The sequence below is a fragment of the Myotis yumanensis genome, unplaced genomic scaffold (genome assembly GCF_028538775.1).
Source record: "Myotis yumanensis isolate MYYU_CA2020_CCGP unplaced genomic scaffold, mMyoYum1.0.hap1 SCAF_3, whole genome shotgun sequence".
Classification (NCBI taxonomy): Eukaryota; Metazoa; Chordata; class Mammalia; order Chiroptera; family Vespertilionidae; genus Myotis; species Myotis yumanensis.
The window spans coordinates 164412586-164439722 of NW_027223754.1; the positions used below are offsets into that span (position 1 = coordinate 164412586).

At 41.8% G+C, this 27137-nt stretch overlaps 1 protein-coding gene across 1 annotated transcript in view; it reads right to left on the bottom strand.

The window, feature by feature from the left end:
- Positions 1-27137, bottom strand: part of DIP2B (disco interacting protein 2 homolog B) — a 226716-nt gene that overhangs the window by 184029 nt on the left and 15550 nt on the right. The gene's annotated exons all lie outside the window — the stretch shown is intronic.

The following is a 27137-nucleotide window of genomic DNA, read 5'->3' on the forward strand; positions in this document are numbered from 1 at the left end:
CCCCATCCCCAAAATCACACTGTTTTTTAATGGCCACCACTCTCCTCCCTGACTTGGTCAGTGAGAGGGAATTCCAATTTAGAGTCCAAACCTGGAGCCATTGTCCTAAGAGTTTCTCTGCTCGGGAATACTTCTTTGCTGTTTCAAAGGTCATGCAGTTGGTTAATTACCATAAAATGTAAACTTTAACTCAGAGACATGAACAAGCTGCAACCTGCATTAAAGAAACCTGAACACATATTACTGCAATACTAAAGAACTGTCTGTACATTTCCAGAACAAATCTTGTCACTTCTTTTCCTTTTTGATCATTCTTTTAATAACTTTGCAGGCCCACTTAAGAATTTCATTTATGAAGACACCCACAGATAATAACGAATAAATAAACTTGGATTCCCTGTAACACCACCCATGCACACAGCTGGACCATAAGGTAGACTTTAGTTAAACAGCAGCTACCATATTTGGTCATATGCTTCAAACTGTTACAAACACAGAACATTTGCTCAATTCTAACTTCAGCCATTTACTAACTCAATTCATTTCCTATATGAGGTAGACCACCTAGTTTCCTTTTCTTCTGAAGACTCAGTGAAGTATTAAGTAGTTATAAATAAAATGAGTATTGGGTCAATAATGCTTAAACATTTGAGTAGCCAACTAGCAAACTGTAAGTTAGGGAACTCCATGCATACTTACTTAGGTTTTAAATCTTAAATACCATCAACTATATTTATAAAAGTACACTAGGTGCTAGCAGCCTCGTAATCGCCAAATTCTAAAGCTTTTTCCCAAGTAGTTTTACTAAGAACAGGTAAAAGCCCATTTTTTCCTCTTATCTTTTGAATCCTGTCACTTCGTAAAGAACTTAAGAACTATTATTATTATAACTGTACACTGTGATGTGTGAAAAAACACTCCTTTTGTGTCTTGCACTTTAAAATGCACATCATCCCTGGCTGGTGTGGCTCAGTTAGAGCATCATCCCATACTCCAAAAGGTGGTGGGTTCAATTCCTGGTCAGGGCATGAGCAGGAGGCAGCCAATCAATGATTCTATCTCATCAATGATGTTTCTATATCCTCTCTGAAATCAATAAAAATATATTTAAAAAAACAAAAACCTGTATCGAGTATCCGCATGTGTCAGGAACCATAAAAGCAGTCCATAATATTAATTAGGCATGCCTGGTTCCTGGCTCTCATGCTCTGCCCAGTCGGGTATTTCACTTTGAGGATTCACCCCTAACCCAACAAGTAACAGCAAACAACGTTCTAAGGCAGTGGTTCTCAACTTTCAAGCCCTTTAAATACAGTTCCTCATGTTGTGACCCCCAACCATAAAATTATTTTTGTTGCTACTTCATAACTAATTTTGCTACTGTTATGAATCATAATGTAAATATCTGATATGCAGGATGGTCTTAGGCGACCCCTGTGAAAGGGTCGTTCGACCGCCAAAGGGGTCACGACCCACAGGTTGAGAACCGCTGTAAGGGGACTTGCTGCTAGAGGAATTACATGTTTGTGAGATCTGACTCTAGTTTATGGCTTGCCTGTACCTCATCCCTCTCCAGCCTCCTATCTACTCCAGTCCTTCCAGTTTGATGTCTAGCTAATTAAGCAGCTTTTCCTGCTTTGACTCTCCCAGTTTATTTTCTGGTCTAACTCCCGTCTCCCTAATCCCTTCATGGAAACTGTTTTTAAGTCTGTTGTTTTTTTTTTTAATTGATTTTAGAGAGAGAGGAAGGGAGAGGAGGAGAGGAAACTTTTTAAATAGCCTTCTTGATAACTGACCTCCAACGTGGTTCTATCTCAGGAGGCAAAGACAGTGTGCTGGGTTTCATATCTTTCTCTCCCCAGCAAACACATCAACCCTTTAGGAGGTATGATGTAATGCAAAGAGCACTGGCCTAAAAACCAGAGAGGCACGGACAACTATGGCCTTGAGAAAACTTTTAACCTCTTGAACTTCAGTATCCTCAAAAATAAAATGGGGATTCTGTCGTCTAATTAGGGTTATTATAAGGATTACAGAAAATTCATGTAAAGAGCCAAAGGCAATGACTAACAGAAAATTTTTAGTGATCAAGACTTACTTTAATACAAAATGGGTAAGTGTTATAATAGAACTGAACTCTTATCATAAATGATAACAATATTAATTTAAAATTCTAGTTTATAATTTCACAACTAGCCAATTGTGCTAAAATTTTAAACTATAAACAAAGAAGTACCTGTCCTCAGGGGATTATTCAGATAAGGGGGAAAAAGCAAGTAAAAAGAAAATCACAATACAGTGAGGCAAAATTACAATACAATAGGGGTCAGAAGAAGGTTAAAAACAAAAAAGCATAGCCTTGTGTGCTGTGGCTCAGGTGGTTAGGTGTAGTTCTGTGCAACAGGATGTTGCTGGTTCAATTCCCAGTCAAGGGCAATATTTCTCTCTCTAAAAAAATCAATAAACTATTATTAAAGATTAAAATAAAACAAATCAGATACAAATTGAACATACCCAGAGAAGTGGGGGAGAGAGAAGGCACAATAGGGAGGATGGGAGAGAGGAGGAAATAGAGTGGCAACAGCAAGTGCAGAGGACTCCTTTGAAATTTAAAGAATGGCAGCTGTCCACTGGCTGATTTGCACTAACTTTTCTCCTGTTCAAATAACGAGAGCCACAAACTGACCTACTAACTCATGTTCCAGTATACTCACATAAGATTCTTACATGTAAAATGTAAATGAAATAAATTTCATCATAAGCTGATAATTATTAAGCTGGGTAATGGGTACATAGCTATACTATTCTCTCTACTCTTGTAAATATTTTAGATAGTCCACAATAAAAATGGTATTTTTTTAGTATTTAGTTCATTTAGAAATCCATGGCAAAATAAATTATTAAACACTTAACTAGTCCCTAGTTTCCTTTGTTTTTTATAAAACATTAAAGATATAGCTTGTTTTCTGTTTTGGAACCTCAAATCATAGAAAGGATAGAATGAATTCTTAACCAGGAAACAATGCCTATGTTACTTCTCTACCCTTAAAGAAGACAATTAATTCTAGGATCGCCACATTGTCCTCCAAAGAAATCAAAGGAGCCTGGCTGGTGTTGCTCAGCGGTTGAGCATCGACCCATGAACAGGGAGGTCATGGGCACATGCCTGGGTAGTGGCCACGATTCCCAGTAGAGGGCGTGCAGGACGCAGCTAATCAATGATTCTCTCCCATCATTTATGTTTCTATCTCTCTCCCTCTCCTTTCCTCTCTCTGAAATTAAAAATAAATAAATAAAAGAAATCAAAGGAGGGTTTAGCACAGGCTGTATTCCTAGAGGCAGATTATTTTTTAGAAAAGGAAAACTTGAAAAAATAGTGCAAATAGTAAGTATGTTTTAATCTCTTTTTTTAAGTGCACGTGGGCTAGAAAAGGAACTCTTAATGCCTATTGCCAAATGTTGACTGAAAAAGCTACCTGCAGAGGACAAAAGCTTAGACAACAGGAGAGGCAACTTCAAACCCAGATATGATTTTGAGCTCAAAAAGAAGAAAAGTGGGATAAACCGGTTTTTAAATATATAAAAATTTAACCCTTTGGATCACTAACATCTTTTTTATTCTAGCTTTCTTAAAAATTCTGTTTTCTCGGTTGGTGAGGCTCAGTTGGTTGAGCCTCATCCCATGCACCAGGAAGTCACTGGTTCAATTCCCCATCAGGGCACATGCCCCAGTTGTGGGCTGGATCCCCAGCTGGGATCCTAGAGGAGGCGGCCAGTCCATGTTTCTCTCTCATCAATGTGTCTCTCTCTCCCTCTCTCTCTGAAATCAATAAAAACATATTAAAAAATTTTTTTAAATTCTGTTTTCTCAAAAGCATATGTAAATTCAGTTTTCCTTACAAATACCTTTAATCTTATGTGTTATCTTTTACTTCTTAATAATGGTAAACATTTACTGAGCTCTATGAGTCAGACATTTACCATCAATTATCTTTTTTAAAAATTGATTTTAGAGAGTCAGAGGAAAGGAGAGAAACATCGATTTGCTGTTACATTTATTTACACATTCATTGGTTGCTCTAGTATGTGCTCCGAGAGGGGAATGAATCCACAACCTTGGCATATGAGATGACTCTGTAACCAACTGAGCTACATGGCCTGGGCCTACCATCAGTTATCACATTTAATCCTCACAAAATCCTTATGAGGTGGGTTCACTATTATACACATTTCAATGAGAAGGAAACTAAAGCTTAAGATGACTGAATAACATAACTAAATTGTCAAATTGCCAAACAGAAAAGCTAGAATCCCAACTTACTGCAGAACCTGAGTTCATAACCACTAAATGATACTTTGTCTTTTTGCCCTTAGTACCTATCTCTTTAACTTTTGGCTTGCAGCTCTTATTTTATTCTAACTCTGGAGAAAAATAAAGTCAACTTTTACTTGTTTAAATAATCACTACTTTTTGTAAAAGATATATTTTATTGATTTCAGAGAGGAAGGGAGAGGGAGAGAGAGATAGAAACATCAATGATCAGAGAGAATACCATAATTGATTAGCTGCCTCTTGCACACCCTACACTGGGGATTGAGCCTGCAACCCAGGCATGTGCCTTAACCAGGAATTGAACCATGATCTGATTCGTAGGTTGACACTCAACCAGAGACACACCAGCCGGACATAATCACTACATTTTAAATGGAAAGATTAAAACATATCAAGATCCTAAGCCACTCTTATGCAATTGAAACATTAACTTCCTATCTAATAATACACAAACATGGTAATTGACCATACCTTCGCTACACTTCCCATGGGCTAATCAGCGTGATATGCAAATTAACCACCAACAAAGATGTCAGCTAATTTGTATACTGCAGGCAGGGTGGTCAGCGCCATCCCACCTGCCCTGCCGCCATCTAGGCCTGTTATCTGCGACCCGGGGCGGCGGGCGTCCCATGTGCGACCCAATCCAGGGCAGTGGGGCGGGACAGTGTGGCTCCTCTGTCACCCCAGCTTCCTCATCACAGCTCCCTTGGGGGCCTAAGTCTTTAGTCGGACACCCCCCGAGGGCTCCCCTGACTGCCAGAAGGATGTCTGACTGCAAGCTTAGGCCTGATCCCCTGGGGAGTGGGCCTAAGTCGACAGGTGGACATCCCCCAAGGGGTCCTGGACTGCAAATGGGCGCAGACCAGGCCAAGGGGATCCCCCCCCCCCCAGTGCACAAATTTTTGTGCACTGGGTCTCTAATGTATGTATAATACTTTGTATAAAACATGACTCTTCTAAGCCAATATCACCAGGGATTGAACTTTTAGTAGTCTCCCAGGTTTAGGGATAAATTTCACTGATCCATCCACATGCTCAGCTGTTTTTCCCTTTGCAACCAAAGGCCCATAGTACTTGTAAGACAGCCAGTACCACTAGGAAGGCAAATGATGGCCATGATGCTGGTCAAAGCTAACAACAACAGAACTTCTGATTTTAGTATCCTCTTATACACTGTCCTCCAAGTAAGTGGCCTCTAGCTAGGTATGATGTGTATACACTTTACCAAAATAACTTTGTCACTTTTTAACAGTTTACTGTGTGATCAAGAGACACCATTAAGAGAGTAAAAGTCAAGCCAGAGAGAGAAGTATCTACAATGCATACAACTAAAGGACTTATATCCAGGATATATAAAGAATGCCTACAAATCAATTTTTAAGAGACATACACAATTTAAACACATTTGAACAAGTACTTCACAAGAGGATACCCAAAAGGCCAATAAACATATAAAAAGGTGCTCAATATCATTAGACATCAAGGAAGTGCAAGTTAATACCACTACTACTACTTATTTACTAAAATGGTTAAAAGTAAGAAAACTAACAATACTAAGTGTTGATAAGTATAGGAGCAAATGGAATTCTCATTCATTGTTGATGGGAGTGAAATTGGTATATACACTTTGAAAAATTATTTGGTAATATCTATTAAAGCCGAGCATACACATACCTATGGACAAGCAATTCCACTAATGGATACATATCCAACACAGGAGCATCAAAAGACATATATAAGAACATTCATAAAAGCCAAAAAACAATCAAATGTCCATGAACAGCAGAATGAATAATAAATCGTGGTATAGTCATATAATTAAATTAGAGGCCCAGTGCATGAAATTCTTGTACTGGTAGGGTCCCTAGTGGCTGCCAGCTGCCGGCTGGGGCCTCCCTCCCTATCCCCAGCCGGCCCCACCCCCTGGTTGAACTCCTAGTCGAGGGGACAATTTGCATACTATGCTTTTATTATATAGGATACCGTACAGAACAACAAAGAATTAGCTACTGCTATAAGTAACAACATGGATGGAACTCATAGGTATAATGCTGAACAGAAGCCAGACAGACACAAAAGAGAACATACATGATTCCATTTATATATAATTCAAAAACAGGAAACCAATCAATGATGACAGAAGTTAGAGTAGTGGTTAACTTCAGGGCAGTAATAACTGGAAAGGGGCATAACTTGTAGATGCTGTTAATTAATATTCTCTTTGTTCATCTGGAAGTTTCATGAGTGTTTCTCTTTGCAGAAGTTCACTACAGATTCATCAAGCTACATGTTTATTATTATGGACTCTTTTGTAAGTTATAGTTCAATTAAAAGTTTACTTTAACAGAGTTCACTGTAGAAAAGTTGGAAGCTACCTACAATTCCAACAGTAGGAGATTATTCAAGTATAGTATATCTAAAGGAATATTGTTCAGTCACGTTTTTAAAGAATAACAAAGTAGAAAGTGTTCTAAATAGTTTTTTAAGTTGATATAACTGAATTTATGGTATTACCTCAATTTTTCTAAAAAGATAGAAAAGTGACTGAAAGGAAATTTACTTAAATAGAATTTGTGTTTATATTTGGGTGTGAGGCTTAAGGAAATGAATTCATTTTCTTTTTCAGTTTCCTTTTTCCCCCCATTAAGCATGTGTAGTTTTTATAATGAGGTGAAAGCGATTTTAAAACATTAACAATTTGCCACAGACATTCAGATTATCTTAACCTTAATGACTTTACCCATGAAATCTATCTTGGTAGAGAATCTGTAGCACTGAAACCACTGAATGAGAACCAACAATACAAGAAACAACCAGAAAGTAGTTTGGGTTGTGTTTCATTTTCTTTGTATGGCCAAGGTGAGAAACGATGTAATCATGAGTCTGATTAAAGCTTTGTAATTGTTCTAGCACCTGTTCAACTTTGCTGATGAACAACACACATATGACATACTAAAATTCAGACAGGATTTAACAAGTGAGGTATATCAAACACAGGCCCTGTTATTGTCAAGGTTTCTAGGTGTGGTTGCAGTTCAATTATAATAAGATCATTTACATCTCTCTGAGTCAGTCACCCACTCTCCTGTCTGTGTCTCTCCTTCCACATCAGACGTGGGCAGGAACATAACACACTATACATAGCACAGATCTGAGCAAAACTGAGTACATTTTAGGGAAGTGATAACTCAGGAATATCACATCTTTTCCTTTTATGATGGAAAATGAAGAGAGGAAAAACTAGTACCAAAATACACATCTACAAAGGTTAAAAAACTTAGTTTTTGAACATGTTTATGAATTCCAAGATAACTACAGCCTTTACTATTCTATTTATAAGATTTCCTAGCTTCTATCCCTAGAAAGGGGCATGCAGGAGGCAGCTGATCAATGATTCTCTCTCATCATTGATGTTTCTATCTCTCTCCCCCTCTCCCTTCCTCTCTGAAATCAATAAAAATACATTTAAAAAAATGTACCAAAACGTATATCACCAATCAACTATTTCCACCATAAGTTGGATATTTCCTGTCTGGTTAGGTCCCTGTCAACTTAGCATTCTTTCTTTAAATGTACCATTAGGAATACAAATAAGCAGAGATATGTGCTCTGCCTTGGAATCAAACCGTGACCTTTTGGTGCATGGGAAAATGCTCAATCAACTGAGCCACACCAACCAGAATTAAATGGTACTGTTTTTAAAATATTCCTTTTTAGAAATATTCCTAAAGTTACCCATAGATTCTGTTTTCTTTGACTCCAAGGCCATACATAGAACAGGTTACAGAAATATAATAAAAAGTATTATGTGGGTTAAATGCTAAGGCTTATCTAGTCTTGATCTCTACAGGTCTATATTATGTCTGCTTCCCAATAAATTTGCTGCAACGTTATTTAAAAAAAAAAAAAAAAAAGATTTCCTAGCTTGCCCAAATTGTGTGTGCATATATGTATCTGTGTGCAAGTTACTTTCCCACACTACAGGTTAGAGAATATAAGGAATTAGATTCCAGAAAGTCCCAAACCTAAAAAGGTCAAGCAGCCTGCAATTACACACACCCCTCAAGTTTACAGAATTCTGGCAGAAATCTAGTCCAAAATTTAAGGGAACATGAAATGCTATAGTAACTCACAAAAGAAGATTAACGTTTTCTTTTCTTATTTCTTTGTCTGCCTGTCTTGGTTCTCCAAACAGAAGTCGCTTATGACCAGAGATTAAAAAAAATTCCTCTCCAACTGTAAGTATAGCAGTTTAGTTCTCATACTAGAGTGACCCAAGTTTCAAACTGGATTACAGCTATTACTAACACTCCAAGCACTTTTAGGGGTTTTGATTCTGACTGAAACCAAGGATATGGTTTACTTTCACATACTATCTTGTCTTTTTGGTTTTTTTGTCCTTTTTTTTTTTTTTTTACTTTTTTGTCTTAAAGATAGTAACCAAAATGTTGAATACAATATTTTGCTTCATTTTGTCCCCATTTTTCCTCCAGAATTTATAAAAATTATGAATATTTTGTTTGGTGAACTATGAAAAGGAAATGATATAGGAAATTAAGTGCTCACATTTTAGGAGTTAATATGGACATTAAATGGGTTGTTGCATCAACCCCAATTTTTACTTTCTAATCTCTTGAGCCATACATAAGTTTAGGCTATTATCAAGAAACCTTCTACATCCACCCCAACTCTGAAACTTGACTTTCCTGAACTAAGACTGGCATCACAGCCAAGTTTTTCTCAAGTCTGTACAGTACATGTTGCTGCAAAGAGATGGTGCAAGTGAGGAGGATCTCTGGGATCTCTCCAAAACCTGGGGTTTAGGTTCTTTCATAAACCCAGTGAGGAAAACTGCTTACTGTTCCTCATGTTCAAACAAGTTCCATTATCCAAACTTAATTACCATGGTGATCATCAGAAAATTTCTAACCAACTCCCATAATATCTATCCTATATAATAAAGAGGTAATATGCAAATTGACCATCACATCCTCACACAAGATGGCCACCCCCATGTGGGCACAAGATGGCCGGCAGGGGAGGGCAGTTGTGGGTGATCAGGCCGGCAGGGAAGGGAAGTTGGGCCTCTAGTGTTTAAATAAATATATCACCACATTTTATACCTCAGAAAACACTTGATGATGCCTGCCTTAGAAAAAGGACTCCAGAGGTCTATGAGTGATATTTATAGAAGAGGGTGCATCTTAAAATGAAGGTCAAACAAAACTGTTTCACAAAATGTAGAAGTATTTAAAATACATTTCTCCTTATGTCTGTGGCCAAGTTTGTTTTTTAATATATTTCTTTATTGATTTCAGAGAGGAAGGGAGAGGGAGAGAGAAATAGAAACATCAGTGATGAGAGAGAATCACTGCTTGGCCGCCTTCTGCACGCCCCCTACTGGGGATCGAGCACACAACTTGGGCATGTGCCCTTGGCCGGAATCGAACCTGGGACCCTTCAGTCCACAGGCCAATGCTCTATCCACTGAGCCAAACCGGCTAGGGCTGCAGCCAAGTTTATCAACTCATATTATCAATCAACCAAAGTTGAGCACAAATTTCCTGGCTCTGTGATCACTTGCTTTGAATTCCTCTATTTGTTCAATCACCTTCAGTTCTGAGTCAGTGAGGAATAAAAAAATTGTTGCCCTGGTGACGTAGCTCAAGTTTGTTAGTGTCATCTCAATATGCCAAGGCTGTGGGTTTGATCCCCCCTGTCAGGGGACATACAAGAACCAACCAATGAATGCATAAATGGATGGAATAACAAATCAGTATCTCTCTCTCTCTCTCTTCTTCCTACCCTCCTTTCCTCTCTCTCAAATCAATTTTTAAAAAGTCATTAACAAAAGCATAGCGTACCTGAGTCTGAAAAAAACCTTAGCACTAAAAAACAAAACAAACCCCTAAAACTTTGCAATCCAAAAGCCAATCCTATATAATAAAAGTATAATATGCAAATCGACCAAACAGCCAAACAGCGGAATGACCACCCAGACAACCATCCGGGACCACGCTATGACACCCACTGGTGCCAGGCCAGCCAAGGCGGGTGCGATGTGATTGGTTGGGGACCCAGCCATCGCCCCATGATCACCCCGCAGAGGGAGGCCCAGGCCACCGACCAGTGGGCTACAGCGAGTGGGTGGGGCCTCCCTCTGCGAGGGAAGCCCAGATCCCAGGTGCCGGCGGCCGGAGGGAAGCCCAGGTCCTGAAGGGAAGCTGGTGCCAGCAGCCAGGGGAAGGAAGGCCTACTCTTGTACGAATTTCATGCATAGGGTCCCTAGTTAACCTATAAGTCTCTTATATCTTTTCAATGCTTTAAAAATATCCTTTCTCCTTAGAAAGTAAAAGTTTTGCCTGGCTCAGTTGGTTGCAGCAGCATCCCATACACCAAAAGATTGCAGGTTTGATTCCCAGTCAGGGCACATACCTTGGTTGTACGTCCAATCTCCAATCAGGGTGAGCATGGGGGGGCGTGTGATTGAAGTTTCTCTCTCCCACTGATGTTTTTCTCTCCCTCTTCCTCTTTCTCTAAAATCAGTGAGCATATCCTCCAGTGAGGATTTTAAAAAAAGAAAATAAAGTAGAAGTATTTGATGGGTTTCCTTCATTCTACATAATGCTGACAAAGGAAATTTGATGACTGAAGAGCAGATGAAAAGGAAAATAACAAAAAAGAATTTTTAAAAGTTACACACTTGACAGAAACATTATAACTCAAGCCTGGGAGTACTTACAAATAGACTTACTAGTATTTAATATAGGTGGCATTACGCTTTCAAAACCCGTAATTAACACATGAAAGTTGCACTATCTTTTCCATATTTATTAATGCAAATTTCTCTTTTAACCCTTACCATTTTCCATATTCCCTGAAGAAAAATGTGTATATGGTAATTTTTTTAAATTCCAGAACATAAAACTAAGGGCATTTAAGGAACTATGAAAAATACAAAATCCTATATAATAAAAGCCTAATATGCAAATTGTCCCCACAGGCGGTTGTTCAAACGAGAGTTCGACCGCTCGCTATGACATGCACTGACCACCAGGGGGCAGTGTGGAACATGGTAGGTGTTGGCGATGTGGTGCTGGCAGCGGGTGTTCAGGTGCCAGGTGCCCGCGAGGAGCCTGCCCTGCACCCACGTGGCCTCTTCCAGGTGAGCCAGGCCACAGCCACCGGGACTGCAGGGGCTGGTCGGGCTCCCCGTGGGTTCACGCAAGAGTCAGTCTGTGAGGCCGGCCAGGAGAGAGCGTGCTGCCCATCCAGCTTCCATGCGATGCTGGCGGGCGGCCCAGAGGCCCATGCTGCACCCCAGACCACAGTGTCCGGATGCACTCGCCGCATCTCCGCGTGGGGACTCGGGTGCCGTGACTCAGGCAGAGTGGGGCACGCGGGGGCCCAGGGGCCCAGGTGCTGCCCGGGGCCCAGAGGTCAGCTGGGACCTGCCCTTCTATGCCAGACGCTCACACTTCTGTCGCCAGCCAGGCCTAGGGACCATACCCATGCACGAATTTCATGCATCAGACCTCTAGTCAATTTATAAAAAATTTTAATCATTCACAACTTCCTATCCAGTGATTTTGCTCTTTTCATTCTAGACTTTTATATACTCATTTGAAAATCCATGATGAAAAGTATCCATATATATTTAAAAACAGAAGACATATATACGAATGTTCAGGTGTGCTGGGAAGCTCGCCTGAGCGATTCCTGGTCCCCTCTTCTTCCTCCCAGGCACATATTACCTTTGCCTTTCCCTCTCCAAAGGCGATTCTTCTGCCTCTGTAACTTGTTCCCTGAGCCTACATAACTCAGCTGGCTCATTTCTACTATCTCTGTAACTTTCTAAATAAACTTTCTCTTATAATTTGAAAAACAAAAATATAAGCCTCACCCCAAAAAAGATTGTTCATAGCAGTGATATTTACAATAGCAAAAAACTGGAAACAACCAAAATATCTGTCAACTGTTGAATGGACTAATAAACTGAGGTGAATTCATGTAATGGAATGCTAGAGCAGCAGAGGAAAATAAACTCCAGTACAATAACTTGCATCAGTGAGAATGAATCTCCTAAACAATGCTGAGGAAAGAAAAAGCAAGTCAGGAAAAAATGTGAAAATTAATAAATAGACACCACATATTAAGTGGGATGGGAAAGCTAGAAGAGAGAACCCCCATAGATGTGTCGACGCACACTACTGAGCCTAACAGGAAGACACACATCTTGTATTTTTGACAGGAAGTAAAACTGCATGGCTACCTCAGCAGAAGAAAGAAAAGATTCCTCCTAGCCCAATAATAGTTCAGCCAATGAAAAGTCACTATACTCTGAACCTTCAGTTTCCTCCAATGGATTCTTCATTTATAGCAGCTCCTCTTAAGTACATAAAAGAGTGTTCCTCTGGACTTGCACATGAATGGGCATTAGACCACATGTTCCAAACTGCAATTCTTTGTTGTTCCTAAATAAATCCATTTTGCTAGAGAAATAGGCTGATTATCTGTTTAAGGTCAACAAATATATATAGCAGGATTCTACTCTTAAAGTTCAGAAACTTGCAAAGCTAAGTTAGGGATATATACAAACTGTATAAAGCAAAATTAGGGAGTGACAAAAGTTACATTTGAGGGTGAGTTGAAAGTAATGAGTCCATAGAGCCTGCAGAGGTATTTATGATTTTAGTTCTTAAACTAGATATTGGACAATCTATTACCCTTTCTTAAACTGTACATACATGTAATACAGTTGACCCTTGAACAACACAGGTGTTAGGGACAACAACCTCTGCACAGTTAAAAATACCCATATAAATTTGACTTTCCCAAAACTTACACCAAAATCCAAGGATGCTCAAGTCCTCTCTATAAGATAGATAAGTGTATACAGTAGTCCCTCAGCATCCACAGACTCCCAATGGCAAATCAAAAACAAAGGGCATTAATAGAAAAAAAATCCATGTATAGCCTAGCTGGTGTGGGTCAGTTGGTTGAGTGTTATCCCATGCACCAAGAAGTCACCGGTTCAATTCCCAGTCAGGGCACATGCCAGGCTTGTGAGCTTGATCCCCAGTAGGGGGTATGCAAGAGGCAGCCAATCAATGTTTCTCTCTCAGTGATGTTTCTATCTCTCTCTCCTTCCGTTCCCTCTCTAAAATCAATAAAAACATTTTTTTAAGTAGACCTCTATCTTAGTTTAAAAAATAAAATAAAAATCCATGTATAAGAGGACCTGCACAATTCAAACCCATTATTGTTTAAGGATCAATTATATATAACTCTTTTGTATGTGATACTCCATAATAAAAATTTAAATACCTAGTAAGTCCAATGCAACTTCAAAAGAAAACCATGCCAATTATCTCTACTAATCAACACAGTTACTCACATAAACCATGAACAACCACGAACTATATGACATTTGAGGAAACCCAACAGATCAGAAAGAAATAGACAAGATGGACCACTGGAAGAAATAGCCCCAAAAGAAATACATTAATCCTCATTTATCATCATGGAAACTGTGACTTTAAGCAAAATGACACAAAACGAAACCAATTTTACCATAGGCTACTTGATATAAACAAGAGTTCAATTTCTATGGCATCTTCTGATCACAAAAACATCGCCAAAATTCTAAATAAAGACTCAAAAGCCTTCTAATATTAAAGTGAAATAAAGATGAGCTATCTATACATTTAGAAAGATATAAGAGAGCAATTTTCCAACCCACTTATTCCAGTTCAGGATCGCATATGGTCAGAGTCTATTCTGGTGGCTCAGGGCAAAAAGTGGGACCCAACCCTGGACAGGAGGCCCTCCAATCACAGGGTACATCACACACCCCACCCCCACATTCATTCAAACTTGAACATTTAGACAATTCACCTAACTGTGCACATCTTTGGGATGTGGGAGGAAACTGGAGTACCTGGAGAAAACCCATGCAGACATAGGAAGAACCTGCAAACTCCTCATACAGCGGCCCCAGCTGGAAATCAACTTTTATTCTCTATGTTATAACAAAACAACATTGAACAAAATGATATTATTCAAGGTCCTGCTATATAAGATATTTCAAGAATTAGAAGATAACTTTTAAAAATTCTAGTTAGCATGCTCAGAGATTCAAGAGGTTATCATGTCTATAAAAATCAGAATGAACTGCTGTTAGAGTAAATTTTAAAGAGACAGAGAGAGCAAACACAAAAGAGATGAAAACCATGCCATGTGGAAGGGAAGAAATAATAAAACAAAATACCCCCGAGTTGTAGAAAGACAGCCAATAAAGACAGTGAAAGACTACCACGTGCCAAACAGGATGAAAAAGGAGACACACACCTAGACACATCCCATGAAATTTCAGAAGTCCAAGGACAATAGGCAAAGCCTAAATGCTTCCAGAGTACAGTCATGTACCACACAATGACCTTCTCCAGTCAACAACGATGACGACAGTGGTGCCATAAGAGTATAATGGACCTGAAAAATTCCTATAGCCTACTGACGTCATAGGTATCATAGCTGTCGTAATGTCATAGCCCAATGCATTATTCATGTGTTCATGGTGATGCTGGTGTAAACAAACCTACTGTGCTTCCATTTATATAAAAGTATAGTACATGCCATTATGTACAGTACAAAATACTTGATAATGATAATAAGTGACTGTATTTCTGGATTATGTTTTTACTACACTACATTTTTATTATTTTAGAGTGTACTCTTTCTACATATAGTTTGCTGAAAAGAAATAAAAAATTCTTGTTGTTTGGGCCATTTTCTTCATTCTCTCTGGGGCAGGGGTTTGGTAAGAAAGCATCATAGTTCCTTCTCCATATGTCCAAAGCACTTCTAGGTTCGAAAGTAATATTTATTTAATAACAGAATTGTAAAGGCAGTATTTGTGGAATATAAACATTTCGACTTAATTTGTACACAGAGCATGAAGACTACTTACTATTATACAAAACAATAGTACAAAAATTATTTACTGTGATAACATAAGAACAATAATATGACTACAAACACTCAGAAGGAAAAGAGTACTAGAAAGGGGTAACACAGCAGAGAATCAAAAGATGCTTTCTAAAGTTGACTTAACATTATTGAAAGTTATACTATTGACTATCAGAATACAAAACTGATAGAAAGTGATTATATTTTGGAAAGTGAGACTGGGGATGGGGAGAGGAGACTATTTTTCCACTTCATAGTTTTTCAACAATGTTCCCATACCGTTATTTTAATTAACAGGAAAAAATACATAGTGTTCTTACAAATATTCTCATACCTTGTTCCCACCTCAATAACCCTTAAGTAAGACCATCTTTTCCCCCACCCAATTCTCCTAACCTCTATACAGCTTCAACATTGTTGAGTATTTATCTCCATAAAAGCAGCACATGCTGCAACCCAGTCCCCCTGCATGATCACTCCTGGCACTCTGGAGGACTCTTCTTTCTCCTCCAGCTTCTAAATACAGACATTCCAGTTAGCTTCATTTTTCACTTTCCATTTCACAGATCTGATTCATCCTGATGAAGCTCATGATGTCCAAATCCTTCAACTGCTCCAGGATATAATTCAGTATTTCTAAGTGCCTACTGGACAGTCTACCTGAGCGTCCTATCAATGCCACAGATTTCATCATGTCCAAAATTATATCCGTCATCTTCTCCCCAAATTAGCACCTCAGGCAGTTCTATATACAATACCATTATTCTCCTAGTTACCCAAACTCAAAATCTGGGCCATCTTTGACTCTGCTGCTATTTCATCACAACCCACCATCTTTGTTCTCCTCAAAGATGAGTAAGACATGGTTTACAGCCTCTGGGAAGGATGAAGAGAAATGTAAGCCACCAATTATAAAGTAATGTGACAAGAAGTACAAAAGATAAATGCACTGGAGTTGAGGTTGGGCTGAGGAAGGAACAAAGAGGAGAGGGGGGAATTCAACAACCTGTAAACTGTAACTCCTGTCCCTTCATCCTCTCCAGGCCAAAACAGCAGCAGCACACATCCTGGATACTTCAATGTATACCTTGCTTTAAGAAAATCCAACATATAAGTTTTCACTGATGGACTACAAATTAAGCATCAATGATTCTCACTATACATGTATTTTCCTTCAATAACTGTCCTAATGAACTTAAAATAGGATTTTCTTTTCATATATTTTCATAAACATACTCACAGGTTATCTTGAGCATTAAAGAATTGAAAGAACTAGATTCTCTCATCTAGCCACTCATTTCCCAGAGGCTAGGAAAAAGTTAAGTAACTTGTCCAGAGTCTCAAAGCTTGTAAACAAATGAAACCAGAACCCAACGATCTTTTCCATGTTACTTCACTCACTGCCTCTCATCTCAGCATACTTTCCTAATTGATACATGTAAAAGCCAACAGAAATGAGAATCTAGTAAAAGGGTTCAAACACCAGGTCACTTAGGCATGCACATATCCTATCTAATAATAGAGAAACATGGTAATTAGCCATACCTCCGCTACCCTTCCCATTGGCTAATCAGGGCGATATGCAAATTAACTGCCAGCCAAGATGGCGGCCGGCAGCCAGGCAGCTTGAAGCAAACATGAGGCTTGCTTGCTTCAGTGACGGAGGAAGCCAACGTTCCCCGCCTGCTGCTACCGGCCTCTGAGCTTGCAGTTTGAAACACTGTTACAAATATAGAAGCTAAACAAAACCCCAGAAACCTGCTTTCAGCCAGCCGGGATCTCAGAGCTGGAGTTGAAACAGTGTTTCGATTATAGAACCCAAACAAACCAGATACCTGCTTTCAGCAGCTGAGGCCTCAGAGCTGGAGCCAAGCCTCAGAGCTAAAGCTGGCCCAGAATAAAAAAAAAGAAAAAAAGGAGCGGTTGGGGTGCTTCAGGCACCCCAATCCCTCCCCCCACAGGCCCTGCTCTGTGTGTGACGGGGTAGAGCCATAACCTCCCCATCGGCCCTGCCCTGAGTGTGACAGGGTGCGGCGCCCCAACCCCCTGATCCGCCCTGCTCTGTGTGTGACAGGGGGTGGTGCCCCAACTCCCCTATCGGCCCTACTCTGTGAGTGACAGGGGGGAGCTCCTCAACCCCCTGATTGGCCCTGCTCTGTGCGTGACAGGGGGGAGCTTCCCAACCCCCTGATCGACCCTGTTCTGTGCGTGACAGGGTACGGAGCCCCAACCCCCCTGATTAGCCCTGCTCTGTGCCTGACAGGGGGTGGCGCCGCAACCTCCCCATCGACCCTGCCTTGAGTGTGACAGGGGGCGGTGCCCCAACCCCCCAATCGGCCATACCCTGAGCGTGACTGAGGGTGGCATCGCAACCTCCCGATCCGCCCTGCTCTGTGCATGACAGGGGGTGGTGCCCCAACTCCCCAATCAGCCCTGCTCTGAGCCCGACCAGGGGCTGCACCTAGGGATTGGGCCTGCCCTCTGCCACCCGGGAGCAGGCCTAAGCCAGCAGGTCATTATCTCCCGAGGGGTCCCAGACTGCGAGAGGGCACAGGCCGGGCTGAGGGACCTCCCTCCCCCGCGAGTGCACAAATTTTTGTGCACACCGGGCCTCTAGTTCTATATAATAAAAGCCTAATACACAAATCGACTGAACAGTGGAATGACTGGTCGCTATGACATGCACTGACCACCAGGGGGCAGACGCTCAATGCAGGAGCTGCCCCCAGCCCGAAGGCCCCAGGCCAGCCAAGGCGGGAGCCAGCAGGGCTCCCCCCGCAATCACCCCACAGAGGGAGGCAACCGGCAGCAGCAAGAGGCAGGGCTGCCCAGTAGGTGGCGCCAGGCCGGCCAAGGCAGGTGCCAGCGGGGGCCCCCCCCATCACCCTGCCGATCGCCTCACAGATCAGCCCTGATCGCTGACCAGGCCTAGGGGCCCTACTCGTGTATAAATTTCATGCACCAGGCCTCTAGTATAATATAAATTCCAGAAACATAGGAATCTGGCTATAACTTAATTATCTCTAAAAATGAGAAATAAGTCCTCAGCTTGTTGATGGAGTCTCCTGTTCCATAGTTTCTCTCCAAAATGCTGATGAAGTCATTTTTCTTCTCCAAAATAAAGGCCTAACTGGAGTTCTAACTATTCAACTAAAAAACTTAGAATTTGGGGGAGTGAGGTGAAGGTACACACAGTTTCTCTCCCAGCCCCCATCAAAAGTGGGATGGCTTAGAAAAAATAAATTCTAGGTATTGAGCCAATTGTGATGATACCCAGTTCCAATTAGTATATCTTAGTGAACCTCCGATTTCACCTTCTGTCAGAAAGAAAAAAAAGTTACTTCTCTCTGTCTCCAAAAAGTAACAGGTCCTTTTCACATTATAAACCTGTCTTCCCTGCTAGAGCAGTGAAGTGGTTAGAATTTGCAATTTGCGTTAAGCAAAATGCTAAGCTCTGATCCCTTTCTGAAGGATCCTCTCCTCACTTTATAGGGAACACTAGAGGCCCTGTGCACAAAAATTTGTATACTGGCGGGGGGGGGGGGGTCCCCTCAGCCCGACCTGTGCCCTCTCACAGGCTGTGACCCCTTGGGAGATAACCACCTGCTGGCTTAGGCCCGCTCCCCAGGTGGCAGATGGCAGGCCCGATCCCGCGGTGCCTGCCCCGCCTCCCCGGGTCGCACACTGCAGGCCCGATCCCGGGGTTGGGGCGCCGTCCCAGGTCGCACACACAGCAGGGCCGATCCCGGGGTTGGGGCAGGCGGCGGATGGCACTGCCCCGCCCCACCTGCAGTATGCAAATTTAATGGCCATCTTTGTTGGGTTAATTTGCATACTCTTCTGATTGGCTGATGGGTGTAGCAAAGGTATGGTCAATTAGCATCTTTGTCTTTTATTAGTGTAGATGTTTTTTAAAATATATTTTATTGATTTTTTACAGAGAGGAAGGGAGAGGGATAGAGTTAGAAACATCGATGAGAGAGAAACATCGATCAGCTGCCTCCTGCATACCTCCTACTGGGGATGTGCCCACAACCAAGGTACATGCCCTTGACCGGAATTGAACCTGGGACCCTTCAGTCCGCAGGCCGACGCTCTATCCACTGAGGCAAACCGGTTAGGGCTAGTGTAGATGTTTTAACACGTGAGAAATGCAAAATCAAAAGGAGCCAGGAACTGAAGTCCAACTCTACCCTGCCTTGTATAGCTTAACTGTCAAGAGGTCAATTTGCATAACAGATGGCAAAGTTAATAACAAAAGAAAAAAATTGGTTTGATTGGTTATTTAAATTCAACTAAAGTCTAGAAGACTATAAAATCCATCCTTACTACTCTATTTTTCCTTTCAAAAGTTCCTGAGAAATCTTGCAGTTGATTAGACTGAAAACAAAGAATTCTCAACAAGTGAGAACTTATTCATAAACCACTACTAATGAAAACACAATGACATTTTAATATTCTTTAAATTAATTCTAGGTAAAACCTGATGGTGTAAACAAATATGGCCATGTCTAGTTCTTTTTTTTTTTAATATATTTTATTGATTTTTTACAGACAGGAAGGGAGAGGAATAGAGAGTTAGAAACATCAATGAGAGAGAAACATCGATCAGCTGCCTCCTGCACACCCTCTACTGGGGATGTGCCCGCAACCAAGGTACATGCCCTTGACCAGAATCGAACCTGGGACCCTTCAGTCCGCAGGCCGACGCTCTATCCACTGAGCCAAACCGGTCAGGGCCATGTCTAGTTCTTGATGATTCACCGTGATACTGTCACATCCTCTTTCTCATTACTACCTCAGCTTCTAAACGGACAAATCATTGTAGATAACAGGTTGTCAAAAGTTGGGAAAGCAGTTTCCTGTCAAATGAGTCAGAAATAAATCAGCCTGGTTAGAACCAGAAGGGCTGCTAACAGTTATTCTACTTCACTCAAGTTTCTGTTCATTTTATCTCAGAGGAAAAAGTGAGCCTCCTGTACTGCCTTTCCTTCTCCCAACTTCCCTAGGAGTCCAAGGACAGTCCCTTGCTGTTTCTGAGGAAGAAAGAAATGGCATTCACAGTGCTGTGTGCACTCCCTCCGCCCAATTCACAGCCACTCCCTACATTTACATCTGAGACTAGAGATCTCTTGTCTCACCTACCCTTACTCATCCTCTCTGGCACACCCTTACCTCATCCACCCTTTATGTTACTGACCACAGTCTTGTGTGTGTCTACAATTATATGTCTATGACTTTCCACGTAAGCACAGCTGCTTAAATAGGGAGGCTTTTTTCTTTGTCTTTACAAAGAGGTTTTCAAGGATACATACATGATACTTATTCTTACTTTCTTTTTAACTCAGAGAATACTCGTAACACCATCAGGAGAGAACTCCCTCAACTTCCTCCTCTGCCTATAAATGTCTGCCTCTGCTCCCATCCTACCTCCTTTCCTTCTGTTTCAGCAGAAAAGGAATCACTCCTGGTATCCGGGATAATCAGAGCTGCTTGGACTCTCAAACCTTCCAGAGATCGTGTTCCATCACATCCTTTCTACTCTCGACCTTCAACCCCTCTTCTCCAAGGCCTCTTCCCCTTCTACCCCACAAATGAATACACCCAAGTCTCTCCCTTCTTAACAGTCAAGCATCACAGACTTACAGAGCAATATTATGTGCCAGGAGGTCTTTTCTGCCCTGGAGGTAAAGTGGAGAACAAAAGGGAGTTCCTGCCTTCATGCAGCTGACTGTCTAGTGGGAAGAGAAAGCAGAGATAAATTTATAAACATCCTGGTTTCTATTCTGTCTCTCCGTTCACTTTACACAGCCAGCACTGAAAGAGCAGTGTACACCTCCTGTCTCTACTTCCACTTCCTCTTCCGCCTTGAATTCCTCCCCCTACTCCCAACACATCTGCTGTCCTCCACCACGCTAAAACAGCTCAGGCCAAGGTCACTGCCAAGGGAGCTCCTCTACCTGTACATCTCAATGGCATTGCTCAGTCCACTCTCAGTTAAACTCTGCAGCAACAGGCATTTCTTGAAATTCCCTATTGCTTTGCTCTTCTTCTCCCTCTCTGGCCAACATACCTCTCTGACTACTTTTTCTCAGGTTCCTTTTCTTCAGCTTCCCCCTTAAAATGGCAGTGCTTCTGGAGCTCTATCCTTAGCTTCTCTCACTCAATGTGCTCCCCTTGAACCACTGCCAAGTCATGCCCATGGCATCCCATGTCAGTGATGCCTACTCAGGAATACTCAAAGTGTAGCTTCAGGACAGGCCTTTCTAAAGAGCTCCACACACATATAGTCATATCCATATGATAATCTTTTAAATCACATCTCTTGCCCTAGCAGGTTTGGCTCAGTGGATACAGCATCGGCCTGGGGACTGAAGGGTCCCAGGTTCAATTCTGGCCAAGGGCACATGCCCAGGTTGCAGGCTCAATTCCCAGGAGGGGGTATGCAGGAGGCAGCTGATCAATGATACTCTCTCATCATTGATGTTTCTGTTTCTATCTCTCTCTCCCTCTCCCTTCCTCTCTGAAATCAGTTTTTTTTTAATTCAATAAATAAATAAATAAATAAATAACATCTCTTTTCATCATTACTGAAAAAGAATCCTTTTTTAAAATAGAATAATTTTGACATGGCGCTGGGAGAGACCAAGATGGCAGCGTAGGTAAACACCGGAGACCGCTGCCGCAAACAACCATTTCAAAAATACAACTAAAAGACGGAACGGACATCACCCAGAACCACAGGAAGGCTGGCTGAAGAGAGACTCTACAACTAGAAGGAAAGAGAACAGCAAACCGAGGCTCAGAGGCGTCGCAGTGTGGAAAATACAAAGGTACCGAGGTGTGCGAGCAAAGCGGGCTGGTGGCTGAGGGCGCGGTTGTCGTTTTCAGTCGGGAGTGAGTCTCAGACTCTGGGCTCCAGATCCGGGCGAGTCTCTAGGGACCCAGACTCAAACGGGAGAAGCGGGATTATCCGGCATCAGTTGGAACCTGAGGGCAGCTTTCTCTCCGAGGTTTGCAGTGGCTGCCGGGGTTCTGAGAAGCAGAGCCTCTGGGAACGGGACTGAGAGCGGCCATAACTGCTCCCTCCGCCCGCCCTGTGGATCCCGCCCCGCCCAAACCCTGAGCACAGCCATTTGCCGATCGCCTCAGGCAAAGGCTGGATTAGCGCCTCCCCAGAAGACAGACGTTTTCCACACAGCTGATTCCTATAGCCAGCCGGCCTGGTGGTCAAACCCCTCTAGTGTTAACTACAACAATTAAGGCTTGGCTAGAACAAGACTGCGCACAAAGACCACAAGGGGGTGCACCAAGAAAGCATAAAAGATGCGGAGACAAAAAAACATGACAGAAATGGAGGATATGGAGCTAAGAATCGCAATTTTGAGGGCTTGCTATAAACTTGAGCAGAGCCTCACGAAAACTAATGAGACCCTCGATGCTACGATAAAGAAATTAGAAAGTAAGCATACACGGACTGAAATAAAGAATATTATACCAAATAGCAGACCAGAGGAGCACAAGAATCAAACCAAAGATTCGACAAAAAACACCCAACTGGAAAAGCAAAATGAAAAAAGAATCCGAAAGTGTGAAGATAGTGTAAGGAGCCTCTGGGACAGCTTCAAGCGCACTAATATCAGAATAATAGGGGTGCCAGAAGATGAGAGACAGCAAGATATTGAAAACCTATTTGAAGAAATAATGGCAGAAAACTTCCCCCACCTGGTGAAAGAAATGGACTTACAGGTCCAAGAAGCGAAGAGAACCCCAAACAAAAGGAATCCAAAGAGGACCACACCAAGACACATCATCATTAAAATGCCAAGAGCAAAAGACAAAGAGAGAATCTTAAAAGCAGCAAGAGAAAGAGGCTCAATTACCTACAAGGGAATACCCATACAACTGTCAGCTGATTTCTCAACAGAAACTTTGCAGGCCAGAAGGGAATGGCAAGAAATATTCAAAGTACTGAATACCAAGAACCTACAACCAAGATTACTTTATCCAGCAAAGCTATCATTCAGAATTGAAGGTCAGATAAAGAGCTTCACAGATAAGGAAAAGCTAAAGGACTTCATCACCACTAAACCAGTATTATACGAAATGCTGAAAGGTTTCCTTTAAGAAGAGGAAGAAGAAAAAGGTAAAGATACAAATTGTGAACAACAAACATGCATCTATCAACAAGTGAATCTAAGAATCAAGTGAATAAATAATCTGATGTACAGAATGAACTGGTGATTACAATGAATCAGGGACATAGAAGGGGAATGGACTGACTATTCTTGGGGGGGGGGGGGGTAAGGGGAATGGGAGATGCGGGAAGAGAATGGACAAAACTCGTGCACCTATGGATGAGGACAGTGGGTGGGGAGTGACGGCGGAGGGTGGGGCGGGAACTGGGAGAGGGGAGTTATGGGAAAAAAAGAGGAACAAATGTAATCAGAACAATAAAGATTTAATTAAAAAAAAAATAGAATAATCTTGATGATTGTTTTACAAGTTCTACTTCTCAGCCATAAAGATAAACATTAAGTTCATGGTAGAGTAATAAATAAATATTTGAGATTTTAATGTATTTATCCTATGTGCAAAATTATGAAAAAATTTAGTGTTTGAACAATATCTTGGACATAAGTCCTGAAATAGGCACCTGAGAGAAAACTAATCCATTTTGTGTGCACAGTTGGACATATTATGGGTGGCCTATGAACGTTCTCAAAAGTCTAGTTGGCCACACTGCAAATACTAGGATAAATAGACCAAAGGTCTGATTTAATTAAACAAACCCAGTATTTACCATGTGGCTGAATATTTCACTTCCCTGATCTTCCAACATTTTGCAAAAGATGTAATGTGCCCAGGAAAATATATTGGAAAACCAAGCATGGGAAATATTTAGTTTCTCCCAACTAAGACCAACCAATTAAACCAAAATGAATGTTGCTGGCAATATCTGGTCTATAAAAAGACCCACCCAAGTAGCTTATTCTTCAGGTCCTATGGGTAATGCATTTGAGTAAGGCAGAGGAAAGGGGAATCAGCGCATGGGCACAGTGCAAAAGAACACAAGACGCATTCGTCCTCCAACACCCCCCACATAGGGAGCAGAGACAGTAGACAGTATGGCTCTCTCATACATGCACTGTACCAGGCCTGGCAATGTGTCTTCTCTAAGTATCCTATATAATAAAAGCCTAATATGCTAAGTGTCCAGTCGTCTGGTCGTCCGTTCAACCAATCAAAGCATAATATGCTAATGATATGCTAAGGCCATTCAACCGCTCACTAAGATGTGCACTGACCACCAGGGGACAGACAGTCGACCAGTCGACCAGTCGCTATGACGTGCACTGACCAAAAGGGGGCAGACGATCCAATCAGTAGGTTAGCTTGCTGCTGGGGTCCAGCTGATTGGGACTGAGCGAGACAGGCCGAACATGCCCTGGAGCCCTCCTGCAGTCCCTCCCCGGCTGGCCAACCTCCCACATCCCTCCCTTGCCCCAATCGTGCACCGGTAGGGTCCCTCAGACTGGCCTGCACCCTCTCACAATCCAGGATGTCTAGGAGGATGTCAGAGAGCCGGTTTCGGCCCGATCCCGCAGGCCAGGCCAAGAGACCTCACTGGTGCATGAATTCATGCACCAGACCTGTAGTTCACATAATAAATATCAGCTGAATTGAATGAGCAAAGTAGCCAGGTAGGCTGATGAAATGGAAAGTTGTCACATTATCCAGCTGTAAAAATCACATGGAAAATCAGAGGGCACAGATAAATAGGTGAGGGAAACAGGAAAAACAAACAAACTTTAGAAACTAACCAAATACCGGGAAACATCATGAGCCGCTGGGTTCCAGCCCAGGCCAGCTTTCACAGGGGTCCCTTTTCCTTCCCGGACAGGCCCTGTGGACAGAGTCTATACTTCTTGACTCTATAAAGCAGCCACCATGTAAGGAATCCTGTTGGAACCTTCTCCCTGCAAAGTCCATCTGTTCACTGAACAAGTATCTACTGAGAGTCTTTTATGCTGGGCCCTGGGCATCCACTAGGAAACAAGAAAGCAGGGTCTCTGCTCTTGCAAATTAACATCTTACTAGTGTAGAATCAGATAACTAACAAATAAATACATGGATAAGATCTTTCAAATGGTGGTATTAAGTATAACATTTTTTTTTAAAGTAAAAGAGTAGTGAGATGGAGAAAGATGGGAGAAGTTGCGCATTTAAACAAATACTTGGGGAAAGGGGCAAAGCTATCAGCCAAGCACAGATCTTGCACCAGAGCATTCCAGGCAGAAGAAAAGCAAGGAACAAGGCCTGGAGGCAGGAACAAGCATGGTGAACCTAAAGGAGAGAGAAAAACCCTCACCGCCCTCAGGTGTTTGTTCAAGTGTCATTTTATGAGGGGTTTCCCCTAACTACCCTATTTTATTATTCTTTTAAAATATATTTTTACTGATTTCAGCGAGGAAGGGAGAGGGAGAGAAACATCAATGATGAGAGAGAATCATTGATCAGCTACCTCCTGCACACCCCCTACTGGGGATCAAGCCCACAACCTGGGCACGTGTCCTTGACCAGAATTGAACCAGAACCCTTCAGTCCACAGACCAACGCTCTATCCACTGAGCCAAACCAGCTAGGGCTAGCTACCCTATTTTAAATTGTATCTACTGACCCGGCCCCAGTATTCTCTATTCCTCTTCACAATTTTTCTCCATTGAAATTTTTACCATATGACAGGCTATACATATTAATTTTTAGTCCTACAGAATGTAATTCCCTTAAGGGCAGGGATTTTTGTTACTTTAACCACTGCTGTAATGCCTGTACCTATGTGGCACATGGTAGGTATTCAATAAATAGCAGCAAAGTAAATAAAAGAGAAAGAAAAAGGTAAGGGAGGGAAGAAAGCAGGGAGAAAAGAAGAAAGGAGAGAGGAAGGAAAAGAAGGAGATAAAGAAGAGTCTGGCAGCCCTGGCTGGTGTGGCTCAGTGGTAGAGTGTCAGGCGCACAGAGAAGGGTTGCAGGTTTGATTCCAGGTGAAGGGCACGTGTGAGTTCGAACCCCGCCCCAGTTTGGGATGCAATTGATGTGTCTCTCTCACATGGATGGTTGTTTCTTTTTTTTCTCTCTCCATCCTTCCCTTCTACTCTCTCTAAAAAATCCATGGAAAAAATATCCTCAGTTGAGGATTAACAAAAAAAAAAGTCAGTTTGGCTGAAGCACAGTGGCTGAAGCACAGGGGTAGTTTAAAACTTCATTATAGCCCTAGCTGGTTTGGCTCGGTGGATAGAACGCTGGTCTGGGGACTGAAAGGTCCCAGGTTCAATTACGGTCAAGGGCACATGCCCAGTGAGGGCTCAATTCGCAGTAGGGGGTGTGCAGGAGGCAGCCGATCAATGATTCTCTCTCTCCCTCTCCCTTCCTCTCTGAAATATGTTTGTTTGTTTATAAAAGGAGGAAGGGGCTTTTCTTTCTGGTTCCTGTGTATTCTTCTTGGCAGGATAAATATCAAGAACTTCAGTATTTCTGATGTCCTATGGAGTACTAGCCAACTTATTTTAAGATCTTTTCTAATTTGAGACAATTGGGAAGACAACTAGTCTAAGCTCATGAAACTTTCGTGTTTTAATAGTATTTTTCCTACATATACCAGGCTTTAGGCACTTTATTCTGATTGCTCATCCTTATTTGAATGCTAATACCATCTGCGTTGAGTATAAGTAATTTTAAAATTTGTTTTAATATATGATAAATTAAGGATAACCTCATTATTCTGTTTCTAAGTGTTCTTGACTGTTCTAAAACATTTTTCTTTCATATAAAC